Source organism: Furipterus horrens, unplaced genomic scaffold, assembly GCF_987537825.1.
Source record: "Furipterus horrens unplaced genomic scaffold, mFurHor1.1.pri manual_scaffold_4, whole genome shotgun sequence".
NCBI lineage: Eukaryota > Metazoa > Chordata > Mammalia > Chiroptera > Furipteridae > Furipterus > Furipterus horrens.
The window spans coordinates 172,241,923-172,257,830 of NW_028327174.1; the positions used below are offsets into that span (position 1 = coordinate 172,241,923).

At 42.2% G+C, this 15,908-nt stretch overlaps 1 long non-coding RNA gene across 1 annotated transcript; it reads right to left on the reverse strand.

Moving 5' to 3' along the window:
• Positions 1–2,681: 2,681 nt before the first annotated feature.
• Positions 2,682–13,751, reverse strand: LOC150013314 (uncharacterized). The gene is made up of 2 exons (XR_016510807.1): positions 11,720–13,751; positions 2,682–3,078 (listed from the first exon to the last, which is right to left on the reverse strand). It is a non-coding gene; the product is annotated as an uncharacterized LOC150013314 (long non-coding RNA).
• Positions 13,752–15,908: the final 2,157 nt, after the last annotated feature.

The following is a 15,908-nucleotide window of genomic DNA, read 5'->3' on the forward strand; positions in this document are numbered from 1 at the left end:
CTCCCAGCAGTTTGGGCTCCATTCCGGGCCAAAGATAGTTCACTATGGCCTTTTGCAGGGACAGAATGGCTACACCTGTTGGCTTCTTAAAGCTCAAATGCCTTTGGTTGAAATCATTGTGCCTTTCGCCACATGCTTCTTGACATTTCTCTCACTGGGCTCTGCTCTAGGGAAAAATTATGAAGTAGGTCATGAATTTGGGAAGTGACTTGTGAGCTCTTCTTCAGCTTCCCAGCAGGCAATGAAACATTAGCCTTATTACTATTATTATTTTTAGGGGTGGGGGGGATGGAGAAAGAAACATCTATTTGTTGTTCCGCTTATTTATTCATTCATTGGTTCTTTTTTTGTATGTGCCCTGACTGGTATCAAACCCACAACCTGATCCTTATTTTATTTTTTAAAATTTTTATTTATTTTCAGAGAGGGGAAGAGAGAAAGAAAGGAGAACATCAGTCAGTTGCCTCTCACACACCCACAACTGGGGACCAGGCCTGCAACCCAGGCATGTGCCCTGACAGGGAATCAAACCTGTGACCTTTTGGTTCACAGGCCAGCACTCAATCCACTGAGCCACACCAGCCAGGGCTATTTATGTATTTTTAGAGAGAAAGGGCAAGGGAGGGAGAAAGAGGGAGAAATACACAGATGTGAGATAGAAACATCAATCCGTTGCCTCTTGTACATGCCCCGACGGACTGGGGACCAAACCTGCAACCCAGGCAGGTGCCCTGACAAGAAATTGAACCTGAGACCTTTTGCTTTGTGGTACAACACCCAACCAACTGAGCCACACCAGTCAGGGTGGCCATCCTTATTTTAAAGAGAAGGATCTGTGGCCTAGAGAGATTAGCTGTTGTGCTTTCCTCTCTCTGGGCTGCCCCTTTGATTTGATAAATAATTATTGTTTCCTACTAAATAAATGCTGGAGACTATATTAGGCCATGGGAGACAATCAGATTCTGTCTTCACAGCTTTCATAATCTAGCAAGAAAACAAATAGGTTAATTCTTTTTTTTCTCCAGTTTTATTGATGTATAATTGACATATAATATTGTGTATATTTAAGGTGTATGATGTGATAACATGGTATATATATATTGTTAGATGTTTACCACAGTAAGGTTAGTTAATAAATCCTTCAGCTCACATAATTACCATTTTGTTGTTGTGGTGAGAACATTTCCCCAATGTAAATTTTTTAAGTGTATGGAAATAGATAATTAATTATGCCAATGGGGGTGGGGCACCAGCTAACACCTCAGAGAGGAGAAACTATGCAAGCAGGATGTGAAAAAAATGGAGATTTCTCTGAGTTAGGAAGGAGTAGGCCAGTGCAGAACAAATTCAGGGGAAAGCGAATGGCCTCCTGAGACTGGATATAGAGTTATAGAATGGAGTGATAGAGATTAAGCTAGAAACATTCAGTGCTCAATAAAATTCAGAGTCTTTTTCTTGACGGCTGGAAGACATGGCAGGCATTTAAGCGAAAATGTGTTTTTTAAAAATAATAGCCCTGGCTGGTGTGGCTCAATGGATTGAGCACCGGCCTGCAAACCGAAAGGTCGCAAATTCTATTCCCAGTAAGGGCATGTGCCTGAGTTGCAGTTTGGGTCCCTGGTTGGGGGAGTCTTGTGAGAAGCAACCAGTGGATGTATGTATCTCTCACACATCAATATTTCACTCTCTTTCTCCCTCCCTTCCCATCTCTCTAAAAAACAAAAACAATACTATATTGTTATTATTTGTAAATTGTATTTTACACATCCTTTATATCAGTAAACTTATAAATACACACGCATTCATACTTTTAAGAGAGCTGTTTTTTAAACATTTTGTCAGCACACTCACTGGGAGAAACAGACATAATGCAAGGTCTTCAGGGCTAAGAAGAAATAAAGCGGAGTCTGGGTCAGCGTGTCGAGAGAAGGTGCTATTTTGGATAGGCAGTCAGGGAAGTTGTCTATAATAAGATAACTGGGCAGAGACCTGAATAAACTAAGTGAGTGAGTCATATAAAGTGTCTCAAGTAGGAGAATCAGCAAGGACAGAGACTGTGATGTGGGAATGTGTTTCTATGTTCAGGGAGAGCAAGGAGGTTGGTTTGTCTGGAGCCTAGTAAACCAGGGAGGGGTAGATTGAGATCCAGAGTTGTGTCATAATCTGAATTTACATCGTAAAAGATCCCTCCAGCTACTGCCTGAACCGACTGTAGAAGAGTGAGCATGTGAATGTGAGGAAGCTGGAGACCAGTCGGGAGGTGAGAAAGGAGGTGGCTTGGATCAAGGAGGCAGCAGTCGGGTTGATGAGAAGCAGTAAGATTTTAGGTATATTTTGAAACCTACCTGACAGGGAATGTTGACAGATTGGATATGTGGTGTAAGAGAAAGAGATGGGTTAAGGATGACTTAAAAGATTTTTGGCCTGAGCAATTGGAAAATTGAATACTATTTACTTGAAAGAAATCATCAGAAAGTGGTTGGGGGAGGGCAGGATGGGAGCCATGGTGGAAATGTATCAGTTACCTTGAATGAACTTTCTGGGGTGATGAAAATATGTCTTATTCTGAGTGGTGGTTGCTGGGTGTATACTGTCAAAACTCAATGAAGTGAATATTTAATATCTCTGCATTTTATTTTATATAAATTATATCTAAACACAAACACACAACCCCACTAGCACCACCACCAAAACCGACTATTTATTAATAGGGAGAAAACAAGAAAAAGGGGGTTTACTTTAAAGGTTACACATGAATGGGAATGAGATTGATCTGAAAGCTGTTAAGATGCAAGGCTGTTTCGGGGGTGATCTTCCCATCTCTCTCATGGGGTCTTTGCATTTACCTCCCTGTAACCTTGCATCTTTATCATTTTCTTTAAGCCTCGACAATCAACAAAACAAGCCCTGATTTAGAGCATTTTCTAATGTATAACATAAATATTCTCACCATAGCCTATTTCAAGCTTCAGGATATATCAAGCTACAATGTAATCCTGGAGGTAGTAGGGTGAAGTAGTGGAGAATACAGACTCCAGTGCAGGCAAGATTCTTTACCTCTCTGGGCCCTTTCCTCACCTGTAAAATAAGATGATAATACTAATACTTCCTCCATAGGGTTGCTATGAAGATTAAATGAGTCAATGTGTGGAAAGCACTTAAGAGCAGAGCCCAGTATTATATATATCTTGTACTGTATGACCTTGGGCACTTTTTTATCTCTGGATATTAGTTCCTTTATTTGTAAAACAAAGAGGTTTTATTATAATCTTCAAAATCTTTCCAGCTCTAGAAACCTGAGGGCTATCTTGTGATTTCAGTTAAAGAGAAATCTTACCCTCCTTCTCTGGTTTTTAGCATTTTCCCTAAAATCACAGGTACAAGGCACTTGAGTGGTACAAGAGATAGCCAAGCAGAGTCTATCCAAAGTGGATTCAGTCCAAAGTATAAAGTTAAAATTAATTGTTAACCTTGGTCTCAGCCTGGGAAAACTCCATTGCCAAAAGTTTCCAGCATCAGGGACTCTTTCCTTCTAACTGACAACTCCAGGTGCCAGTCAGTTCTGGCTGTCTCATTCATATCCCTGCCAGGCGCCTTTGTTTAGGAACTTTTTCATTCTCCCCTGCTCCTCAGGTTCTGAGGGAAATGCCTTTTTTCCTTTCTTTGTTTTAATGCGGAAAAACAAATAAAAAGAAGAAAAATGCAGAGAGACTAGATTAATCGTCGGCAGCCGTCCGTCTCGAGAGACGATGGTGTAGCTTCTTAAGAGTCTATCTGCACCGCCGAGAATGGCTGTGCAGTCCAACTCGGGAGTGACACGGTATCTGTCTCCTCCCGTGTTGAATCGACATCTTACGATGACGCTGGAGTGTTCTCTCCAGTGAAGCTGAAGCTACAGAGCCTGGGCAGGGTGATATGGAGGGTCTGCTGTTGCCCATGCAGCAGACCCCCCCTCTCTTCGCAGCTGAAGGGTCTAAGGGAAAGACGGAGTCAATACAGCTTGGCTTCAGGTGCGCCGCAGGAGTTGCCGGTGTTGACTACAACATCAAACCGCCTTAGGGACTCCGGCTCCGGATTTTCTGTCGGGGTTTACTCCCTTAGCCTTTCCCCTGAAGAGGTATGCCGCAAGGCAGCGGAGGTTTTTTGGAGTCAGAGTTTTCCTTCTCTGATGTGCCCTGACTGGAAGATCGAACCAGTGACACTTAGCTCGCAGGCTGACACTCAATCCACTGAGCCAAACCAGTCAGGGCTTAATAGACACAGAGATTAAGGGGGAAAAAAAAAAACACCAGGAGAGAGATTTTTCCTACATTTTCTAACAAGAAAAGATAAATAAAAACAGCTGAAGACAAAATAAAAGCTGATTGCTATCACATCTTTGGAGAATATCTTGGAAAGGTCTATGTTTAAAATAAATACACATACAGCACAGATGGAAGTATTTCTTGCCTTTTCCCACTTTTTTAATATTGATTTTTAAAAATTTATTTTTAGAGAGGGGAAGGGAGAGAGAAAGAGAGGGAGAGAAACAGTTTGGTTGCCTCTCTCATGCCCCACACTGGGAACCTGGCCCGCAACCCAGACATGTACCCTGACTGGGAATCGAACTGGTAAACTTTCAGTTTGCAGGCTTGCGCTCAATCCACTGAGCCACACCAACCAGGGCGTGTATTGATTTATAGAGAGAGCAGAAGGGAGAGAGAGAGAAACATCGATTTGTTCTTCCACTTATTTATGCATTCATTGGTTGATGCTTATATGTGCCCTGACCCAGGATCAAACCCACAACCTTGGTGTATGAAGGCAGTGCTCTAACCAACTGACTACCTGGCCAGAACCTTGTAGGAGCTATATACACTTAGAATCAAAGATTCTAAGAGCTAAAAGTGACCTCAGAGCACCCTTCCTCTATAGTATTTGACAAAGGAGGAAACCAAGCCTCAGAGAGGCTAGGTAACTTGTCAAGGTCCCACAGACAAGTGACAGAGCTAGGTTAGGTGTTGATTCACATATCTCAGTGGTACCTATGCTATCTTTCGGGGTCCCAGCAAGAAACAGATGGATAATTGAGGAAAGTTTAATAAAGAAAAGGCAACAAGAGATGTGGCAAAGCCCCAGGGACAGTGACAGTGGGAAAATTTGATTACTACTAGACCTGAGGGGACAACAGGGATGGAGCAGAGAGTATACAGAAAGAGCCATCTGATGGGTCTGCAGAGACCCTACTTTTAGGAAGGTGGGGTATGTGATGGGCAATAAACAATCTCAAGTCCTTCTCCTCCCTCCTAGTCCCCATTGGCTAACCTAACCGGAAGCCAGAGGACAAGGAAGCCTGTTGATAAGAGACTAAGCAGAGAGGAAAGATTTGAAGGCATACAAGAAAACATCACTTTATGTACTGAAATTTCAAACAATTTTGGTTATGCCCTATAATTTGGCCTTAAAGTGTGCAACACAGTGAGCCACCAGGAATGTAAGATATAACAGAAGTCCAGAAAGTTGCAAGTTAGGGCACCGAGCTGTCATATACTGATGGAAGCAGAAGACTGGATGGGTGAATGGAAGCTTCTAGGGGCTGCTTAGCTCATCAACCCAACACTGACTCCACACAGATCTGGTGGAGATTCAGACAAAGGCTTAGGCCCTGCCCTCAAGGAACTGAGTCTAGTCTACAGAGGGTGAGGCCTAACCAGAGATGACTGCCCCTGGAGACCTGCACGATGTTGATGAGCAAGGAAGACTTCTCTGAGGGGCTACTTCCTGGAGAATCGAAAGCGACAGTCACTATAAGAGAGACTCCGAGGGGCTGGGTCTCTGCTCTAGGAGCTGTGCAGAGATAGTTTGGTGGAAGCTCAGGGAAGCCTGGGGACCTATTCATCCCTCAGAGTTACCTCTCCAGGAGTCTGCTGACTTCACACTTCCCTTGGCTGTGTTTTGTCTCCCTCACCCCTCCACCTCCCTTCCCTGAAGGCAAGAGTCTGAGGTGGAGTCAGGATTCTTGGAAGCAAGTTAAACCAGTTCCTGAACTTGCCCTGCTGAGAATTGCTCCAACAGAAACAACTATTACCCTACTACCGTCCCCAGCTGAAGATGGTGCAGATAGAGACCTGGGGAGGAGAAAGATCGCAGGGAAAGAACAAATCAGCACTTAACTCCAGACACAGATGGACCCAGTCTGGCCCTGTAAATGTTGGGGTCTTGCCTGCAGGGCAAAGCTAATGCTCGTCATCCCTTCACCCTGGTCAGCAGTGGCCAGTTCTGCCTGAGAGGGAATCTCCTACAAGAACCAACACCTCTTTCCTTGAGTCCTTGCTCCAGTTTTACCAGTTCAGCCTCTAGCAGAGTTCTTAGAGTTCTCTGAGAAGCTGCCTCCCAGCATTTTAGGGAGCTTCTCTTCAGGGTTGCTCAGGTCCCCTTATTCCAGGGGGAAAGGCTACACAGGACTTTTCCCTCCAGTGTGGGCAGCCTGGCTAAGCTTCTCACCTCTCTGTAGTAAAAAGGGAGGCTGAAACTAGGAGGCATAAAAAGGCTCCTGGTTCCTGCGTGGGTAAAAGCTTGGCTGGATGCTTGAGGACTTGGAGATTTTTGTCCAAGTTAACTCCTACTAGTCCCCATGCTCCTGGCTACCCCATAATCACGATTATTTGGACTGAATTTAAGTGAGGGAGATCTGCCATCTCCCTGGGACTGTGAGATCCCAACAGATGGCTCAGCCTGTTGAGCCCTAAGAATGCTTTACCGTTATGCTCTATTTCAAAGCACTTTCACATCCCTTACTGCAGAAGTTCATAGTCATCCCAGAGAGGTTCAAACAGCCTACAGTCAAACAGCTGATTAGTGATTAGAGAGGATTTAACTAGAAACATCAGATCCAGTGCTCATTTTCCAAGCTGCCTCCTACCTAATTCCTCCAACCAATGGGGACCGTTTCATCCCTCAGAGTTACTTTCCAGGAGTCTCCTGAACTTCACAGTTCAGAGTTTAATAAAGAAAAAGCAACAGGAATGTAAGATATAACAGGAGTTATATCTCAGTCTTTCCCTCTCTCCCCCATTTTAAAAACATGTTTCGTGCATACCTTTGATCACACTTCTAATGGAGTTTAAGTAAGGTGGTACCTCCAGAGTTGGGAACTAAGTTCTGGCTCCCCCTACTGGGTATAGGATGGATTCATTGGTCCAAAGGAATTCACTCCGTCTTCCCAGAAGACACTTGGGTTCTCGGAACAATTCTGTATCTGCCAGTGCTTGGAAAGACCCTGGAAGGCAAGGCTTTCTGAGGAGGGGTGTACATGGGAGACGTTCTAGAAGAGTTAGGACCTAAGCTACACCTTGAATGATTTTGACAGGAGGAATTGGTTATGAGCAATTTCTTTTTTGGTTGAAAGCAATTTGACAAGGAGAGTGTAGTGTGAGTTCAGAAGATTGGATGAGCTGGCTGGCCTAAGCAGAAGGTTTATGCCAAAGGAAAGGGAAGTGAGGAATTTTTGTTGTAGGCTTTTTGAGCAAAGGAATAATCAAGATTCTGTTTACCCTCCTTTATTATTAATTTCTTATTCACAGCCAGCACATGTTGAAGAACAACTGGGAAGGGAGCATTTTAAGTGATGCTACTGGAAAATATAGATAAGCAAAGGAGTAAAAAAGTACCATAGAAACTGCTGCCAAGTGACCCACTGCTGATATTCTAGTGATAACATTTTAGATTTTTCCTAGATCTAAATATAGGTATGAGTATTTTATAAGATATCCTGCTTTAGAAGCTGGTTTGTAAACACTATGTTATTTAATAATACATCTTAGCAATCATTCTGTCAGTACATATATACCTGTATGTACCATTTTTTTAAGTTTTTTATTATAGTCCTGGCTGGTGTTGCTCAATGGATTCAGTGCTGGCCTAAGAAGCAAAATGTCACTGGTTCAAGTCCCAGTAAGGGCACATGCCTGGGTTGAAGTCCAGGTCCCACTTGGGGGCATGTGAGAGGCAACCACACATTAATGTTTCTCTCCCTCTCTTTCTCCCTCCTGTCCCCTCTATCTAAATATAAATTTTAAAATTTTTAAACATAATCACAGTTATCATTATTATGCCTAGAAAAAGTAATACTTTACTGTGATCTAATATCCAGTTAGTGTTAAATTTCCTGACTACCTTTTTACCATTGCATTTTTTTTTAACTAAAGGTCACTTTATAATGTTGATCTTTTTTTTTTATATACAGTATTCCCTCACTTATCATGGGTATCACGTTCTAGACCTCCCCGCAATAGGTGAAAATCTGCAAAGTAGGAAACTTACATTTATTTTAGTATTTACATATATTTTAAGGCTTTATAAACCCTTCCCACACACTTATAAACCGTTCCCAGTCCCTTATTAACCTTTCCCACTCCCTTATTAACCTTTTCCACACTTCTATAAACACTACTTATGTTCTTAAACATATTCTACACTCTTAAACCTACGTAACTTCAACAACATACGTATACAGTACCGCAAAATCCCGCGATATAGCAAAAAATCTGCGATAATTAAATATATTTTTAAAAATCCCGCGATACAGTGAGGCCACGATAAGTGAACCGTGATACAGACAGGGACTACTGTATATATTTTTTATTTATTCAGAGAGAGGGAGAGAAGCATGTGTAAGAGAAACATGGATCGATTGCTAGAGGGAATCTGGCCTGCAACCCAGGTATGTGCCCTCACCAGAGTCCAATGGGTGTCCTTTTAGTCTGTAGGCTAGTGCTCAATCCACTGTGTCACAACAGCCAGGTCACATTGTTTTTAATTAAGATATGATCACCATCTATGCATTACGTTTACTTGATATGTTTGTCTCAGGTCTCCCTTAAGCTATTAGTTGTTTTTCTTGTTATTTGTTGGAAAAAAAAAAGAAAAATAGGTCATTTCCCCTACCTCTGGATTTGCTTATTTGCATCCCTACTATACCATTAATGTTTCTCTACACGCTGTATTTTCTGAGAACTGATACATCTAAAGGCTTGTTTAGATGAAGTTTGATTTTCTGGCAAGAATACTTAATAGGTGATGCTGTTAACTTCCTGTTATCCAATAAAGGCACATAATGTCTGGTGGTCTCTTTTTGCTAAGATCGAACCATTAATATTTTATTTTCATTTAACCGTTTTAAAATTTTATTTATTTATTTAGAGAGAGGGGAAGGGAGAAAGAGAAGGAGAGAAATATCAATGTGTTGATTGGTTGGCTCTTGCAAGCCCCCATCTGGGGACCCAGAACTCAGGCACGTGCCCCGACCTGGAATCAAAACCACAACCTTTCAGTTCGCAGTGCAGTGCTCAACCCACTGAGCCACACCAGCCAGGGCTAATTATTTTCTTATTAATAGACAGTTCTTTTTTTTTTCTTTTAGAGCGGGGGGGAGAAACATTGAATTATTGTTCCACTTATGCATTCATTGGTTGAAATTATTTCTTTTAGAAAGAGAGAAAAGGAGAGGACGAAAACAATGTCGACCCATTGCCTCACCCATTAATGAATTCACTGGTTGACTCTTGTATGTGCCCCTACCAGGGATGGAACCAGCAATCTTGACTCATGGGGATGACGCTCTAACCTACTGAACTACCTGGCCAGGCCATACATCCAGTTTTTTGTTTTGTTTTGTATTTTTTGCTAATTAATGCTATGACAACCATCCTTATACATCTATTTTTGCATGCTAGCCTACAGTATTCCCTAAAATTCTCAGAATTGAAACTGCTGGGTCAATGGATACTATCAATATTTTTTCAACACAATAAATGCCATTTTGATTGGCTAAGGGTTCCTAATAGAAACCACAGCCACCAGTTAAATAAGCCAGTAGCTCTGGCTGGTGTGGCTCAGTGGATTGAGCGCTAGCCTGTGAACTGAAAAGTAACTGGTTTTATTCCCAGTCACGGCACATGCTTGGGTTACCAACTAGGTCCCCAGTTGGGAGCACGTGAGAGATAGTCAATTGCTATTTCTCTTACACATCAATATTTCCCTCCCTCTCTCCCTTTCTTCCCCTCTAAAAGTAAATAAAATCTTTAAAAAATAAAGTCAATACTGACTTTATTATTGACAAATGTATTCTTCATCCTTGATTCATGCATATCTCAGGCCTTAGCTGGATCTCCTGTTATCTCCTGCTATCAAGGGGAACTGCAGATAGCTAGCTGTACATGTTATTGGCTAATAAATTCAGGTTGGGAAAGTATCCTAAGACTATAATCTGATTTGTAAAAAGGTGACCTAGAATGAAAGCTTAAAAGATGTTGAGACAATTTGTGATAGGAAAAAGTAACCAGAGGTGGGTAGTATGGGGGGGATTACTGCCTCAGTCCAGAAGGCACAGGTTTTTCTAGACAAAATCAATTGAAGTATGATTCTGAGCTTTAATTTTTGCTTTTACAAGTCTTAGCCCTACTATGTGAGTGTAGTTCATTGTTGTATTATCATAAAAGAACATTTTTTTCTTAAATCTCAAGTGTGACTTTATAAAAATTGGTATCTGAAAATTTCTCAGAATACTCCTATATTAGTTTGCTAGGGCTGCCAAAACAAATTAGCACAAACTTGATTTTAAAATGACAGAAAACACTTGCCCTGGCTGGTGTGGCTCAGTTGGTTGGAGTGTCGTCCTGTATCCAAATGGTCTCAAAGCAATGGGGGAGAAAAACCAAAATAAAAAAAATAAAAAAATAAAAAGCAATGGGGGAAAAAAAAAAAAAGGTCCTCAGGTGAAGATTAAAAAACAACAGAAACTCTCTCACAGTTTTGAAGGCCAGACATCCACAATTGAGGTGTCATCAGAACCATAGTGCTCCTCCCTAAGGGTCTAAGAGAGACTCTTTCCTTGACTTTTCCAGCTTCCATTGGCTCATTGCATCCCTTGGCTTAAGTCGCATCACTGCAACCTTTGCTTTTATCTGTACATCGTCTTCTGTGTGTTTCTGTATGTCCTCGTCTGTCTCATAAGGATACGCTCATTGGAATTAGGGCCTACCCTAACCCAGTATGATCTCATCTCAATCCTTACCTTATATACATCTGCAGATACCCTATTTCCAAATAAGATCACATTTTGAGGTTCCAGGTGGATATGAACTTTAGGGGGACACTATTCAACCCACTACAATTCCCAAAGATTTATTGGAGGCCAGTAGGAAAATAAGACATACCAAAAATATAGCAAACCTGCTAGAATATTTACTTGGATGGAGGACAAACTGCTTGAGGAAAGGAGTCATTTTTTATCATTCTTAGACTTCCCTGTACCAGTAGAGTTGTGGATGTTAAGGATCCAGATCATCTAATGCCTAATCTTAACTCCTCTCTTCACTGTATGAGAAAACTGATATCCAGAGTCATATGGCCATAGGTAGCAGTGGTAGAACTAGAATTGAACCCACATCCTCCCCTTTAGTCCATACTTTTAGTGGCTGGCACTGGGGTTGGGGGTGACATGTGTCCCTTTTCAGGGAATAGTATCTTTAATCAGGTAATATAACATCCCTGTACCCTCCAAAAAGAAAAAAAAAAAGATCTAATGGTGGAAACTTAAGCATGGTGGTTGGGACAATAATTTTAACAGAAGGGCCACAAAGGGCACAGGGGGGTGGGGGTGGTGAAAATGAGGGATGTTTCTCAGGTACACAACACATTGCAGGGACCAAACCACTGGAACTGAGGCCATGATACCCACCACACTGTTTTCTGCAATCCGCAAATGGCTGAACAAAGCCTCATTCTCTGTCCAGGCTGCCACCAGCTAAGAAAAAAGTAGTATGAGTGAGGGAAGTTTATTTTCTTTCTTACTTTTTTTTAGTTTTATTTAATTACTTTATTAATTTCAGAGAGAGGGAAACATTGATTTGTTGTTCCACTGACCAGGGATCGAACCCACAACCATGGCATATGAGGGTGATGTTCTAACCAATGGTGCTATCCACTCAGGGCTGAAGTTTGTTTTCTTTAAGGTAGTTGATCATTTTTCTTCCTGTCCATAGCACTAAGGATGTTAATTACAGCTCTGAATACTGCTTAACAAGAAATGCAATAAACATGTGACTCTGTGCTCAGTTCATGAGTATTACAGTATTATCCTTTCAAAATTTTGATTTATATGCTCATCAAGGGGAATGTTCAGATGGGAGGCTCCACCTAGGGGAAATTTGAAAGGATAGCTCACACCTCTGTCTTTGAGAGCTGAATCGAAAGAGCTCACAACCCCATCGTGTATTCAGTTCACACTTCTCTCTCTAGTGGCAGTGAAAAAATAAACTTCTCACGTTTGTTTCTCTGGATTATTCTTTTGAGGAGCTGAGGTAAGGGCAGAACCAAGCTTAGAAACCCAAAGTTTCTTTTGTCTTCACAGCAGTTACAGAATTAGAAGCCCATGTTTCTAACCCTCCCAAAGCTTCCAGCAAACTCAGCACACTAGCATGAAATACATCTGAAAGCACGTAACAGTGATCCTTCCTCTTTCTTCTCCACCCCCCTACCCCCATAATGTTGTTTCCCAGACACTAGCCAACTGAAAAAGAAAAGAACACTTGGGTCTTAGACTCCTACAAGATTAACCCCCAATGCTGAGCAAAGGGTCTGGACACCCTGACTTCACTATTTCTGGGTACCTGCTTCAGGAACTCTGAGTGGCAGCTGGATTACAGAGGCCTGGACTGGGAGCCTTCAGCTTTATTAGAAACACTGAGGGCCAGATTAATACTAATTAACTTGGAGTGGCTGGGGCAGGGAGTCTGGAGCAAAAATGAGGTTCCAAAGCCTATGTAAAAGGACCCAGAGGATGATGGGAGGAGCCAGTAAACCATATGAAATGAGGCACGTGGCCTGAGGGAGAACAAGGAAATTCTTTCATGGTCTGGGAGTAGGGACTGCTGGCAGGAAAGGGAGGGACCCCATAAAGTCTACAAAGCCCTTCTGTAATACATACTTTGCTGGAAAGTCTGGCTGGAAAAATGGAAGCACGACCAAAATTCCAGAGAGGCCAGAGGCCTAGGCCAGCCCACCCCACATACTGTCACCTTTTTTCTGAGCATGTTCCATGAACATGTATCCCATAGTAACCAAAAATCATTTGACCATGGAACATATCGCAAATACCAATGACTGCTCCACGGATTGGGAATTCTAAAAACCTCATTTTGACAAAGGCTAAGTCCAGTCCCTTTCCAAATGTGATTCTTCTCTAGGCAGCCCTCTCAATTGCTTCAATTTATTCACCTCCTCTTTCCTGTTTTGCAGCCTTTAATCATATAGGTAGATGCCTATGTTGAGGCATGTTTGGGACCAATCTCTTAAAAGCATTTGCAAAAGGCAGCTGTATCTGGCTTGACCTGGAAAGGAGCAAGTGCCATGTGACAGAGAAATAGGTACTGCCTTGCCTTGCTCCCTGGCCCCACCCTGATGGGTCTTGCAGATATTACTGTGAAGAAAGTGGTATGATTTAGCAGTTTGCCTTTTTTTCAGCTACAGTCCTAAACAGGCTCTGAGAAGAACATCATTCACAATGCTCATTGCACCCTCTTACAAAGGGCAGCTACAATTCCAACCTCAAAAAAAATGATCTCCACCCTGGCCACGTGGCTCAGTTGGTTGGAGTGTGATCCCATACACCAAAGGGTTGCCAGGTTAGATTCATGGTCAGGGCACATAACTAGGATATGGATTTGATCCCTGGTTGGCATCCCTACAGGAGGCAACTGATCGATGTTTCTCTCTCATGTCGGTTTCTCTCTCTCCCTTTCTCTTAAAAAAAAAAAAAAAAAAAAGATATCCTCAGGTGAGGATTTAAAAAAACAAACAAACAAAAAAAGCCCTGTTCCCAGAGCACTGTGCACCCACTTTCATAATCATTCTCAGGATACCCTCCACTGAAGCGAACAGGGCCTGTCACCAACCCTGGTTTCTCTAAGGTTAGCTTGCTCAAATCCACAGTAATTCAGAGCAAGGACTAATACCCTCCCTCATCTTCAGCCTGAATTTTTTTTCAAGCACCACAGTACTTTCCGTAGATATATCCACCCTCAACTGGATCCCAGACTAACTTATCTTGGACCAGAGCTGGGAACCAAGAGTAAGCAGGTCTTAGCGCTTGTCTGTTTGCACTTCACCTGCCTTTAACCTTGAGGGACACTTGTGTTTCCCTTCTGCTCTAAGCAATCCTAGCTCCCCAACCAGGGCCTTTTTCCTGCTGCCTCTTGGCTATACATACTCACTCAAACCACTTTGCACTGGAATAATATTTATTTTTTTACTTGGCAAAAAGTCAAGTGCTACATTTTTGAAAACAAAAACTCAAACACACTACCCATCACAGAAGAGGGTCTGGCAACAGTACAAAACATTCTACTTAAGAACTTAAGGTTTTGTTTTTTTTTAAATATACAAGTTGGTTTAAAATGGTAGAAGTTCTGTGAGAACTAAGAAATCTACAGCCTGTAGTTTAATAGGAAAAAAAATTAAGACAAAAGATCTACAGCATCCAGCATTTTGCTTAATTCCCTGTTTATAGCACCTATTTCTCTAGGTTAAAGATGAGAATTCTAGGACCTGTGGTGTATGCATTGTGCCACCAAGATAAGGGGACTCGCCAACTTTCCTTCCCACCAGCCCCCATCATCAAGACACTCTTTTCAAGCTTCCCACTTACAGCCTGAACAGAGAGGGATGTCGGGGAGAGCAATTTACAACCTGGAGTGCAGGAATAAATATGACTTTTCCTTTCCTCAGAATGGCCTGTTGATAGGAGCAGAGTATGTGCTTTGTATGGAGGAGGAATTTGTCAGTGGAAATAGCCGTTATCTGCAACATGATGTGTAAAAAGCAAGGAATAACTGGACATCGTGGTCTATCAGTGCCTGCAAGTTTAAAAACCTCAGACTAGACAGTTCAATGGAGGAACAAATTACTAATCACATCAATGCTTAACATGCACAATGCTGGTTGGAGGCTGTAGGCCACTGCATCGCCATCCCATGGCTGAGCCAATAGAGTGGGAGAGGTGCCTTCAACTCCAGCCCCACTGTATTAAGAAAACAAACGTTCCACACATGAAGCACTCTACACACAGATAAAAGCCCTATTCACCCCAACCCTCCTGGACTGAACCCAATTTAAAAAACAAAAGCAAAACCCATTGCAGAGACTAGAAGAAAGGCAAAGAAGTTTCTCCCCAAAGCCAAGGGAACTGAATATGTTAATCTTAGCTGACTTGAGGCCCCCAGCTCCAGGCCCAAGATACTTGATCAGGTCTTGTTTGAGGGGAGGGTGGGGTGACAGTCCTCTTTATCAAGTTCTACCAAGCTGCCTACAGCTTCCAGCGCTGTATTTGGATGGAGACTGATGTTTTAGGGGAGCAGCCACTGGCTAAGTGGGCAGGAAGTTGAAGTGGAAGTGACACATAAACAGAAGTATTGTCACCTGGGGGAAACACAGATGGGAAGACAGGTAGGGGATGGATCACTTTGGAATCCTGGCACAAGAGTCCCCAGGAAGTCTGCAATCTAATTCAAAAGGTTTTCCTAGTGATTTTTCTTTCTGGTTTTACTTTCCATAATCAGTGTTATTAGACTTTAAAAAACAAGATAAAGACCAGTCCCAAAGCTGGACTCTGTGGGTAAAGTTGTTTCTTTTATAAATATTTAAATTACAAGTAATCCTTACTCCCGGTAATTTCAGTAACACACAGTACTTACAGATACACGAGTTCACACACACACACACACACAATGCACACACAGCCCCCAAACTTTCACAGAAAGTCTGACAGCAACCACATAATTGTAAAAGAGCCCTACCTCTCAAGAGTGAAGTAAGGATGAGAATGACTATGTGAGCCTAAAGAAACCAGAGAAGAAAGTGTGTGTCACTTG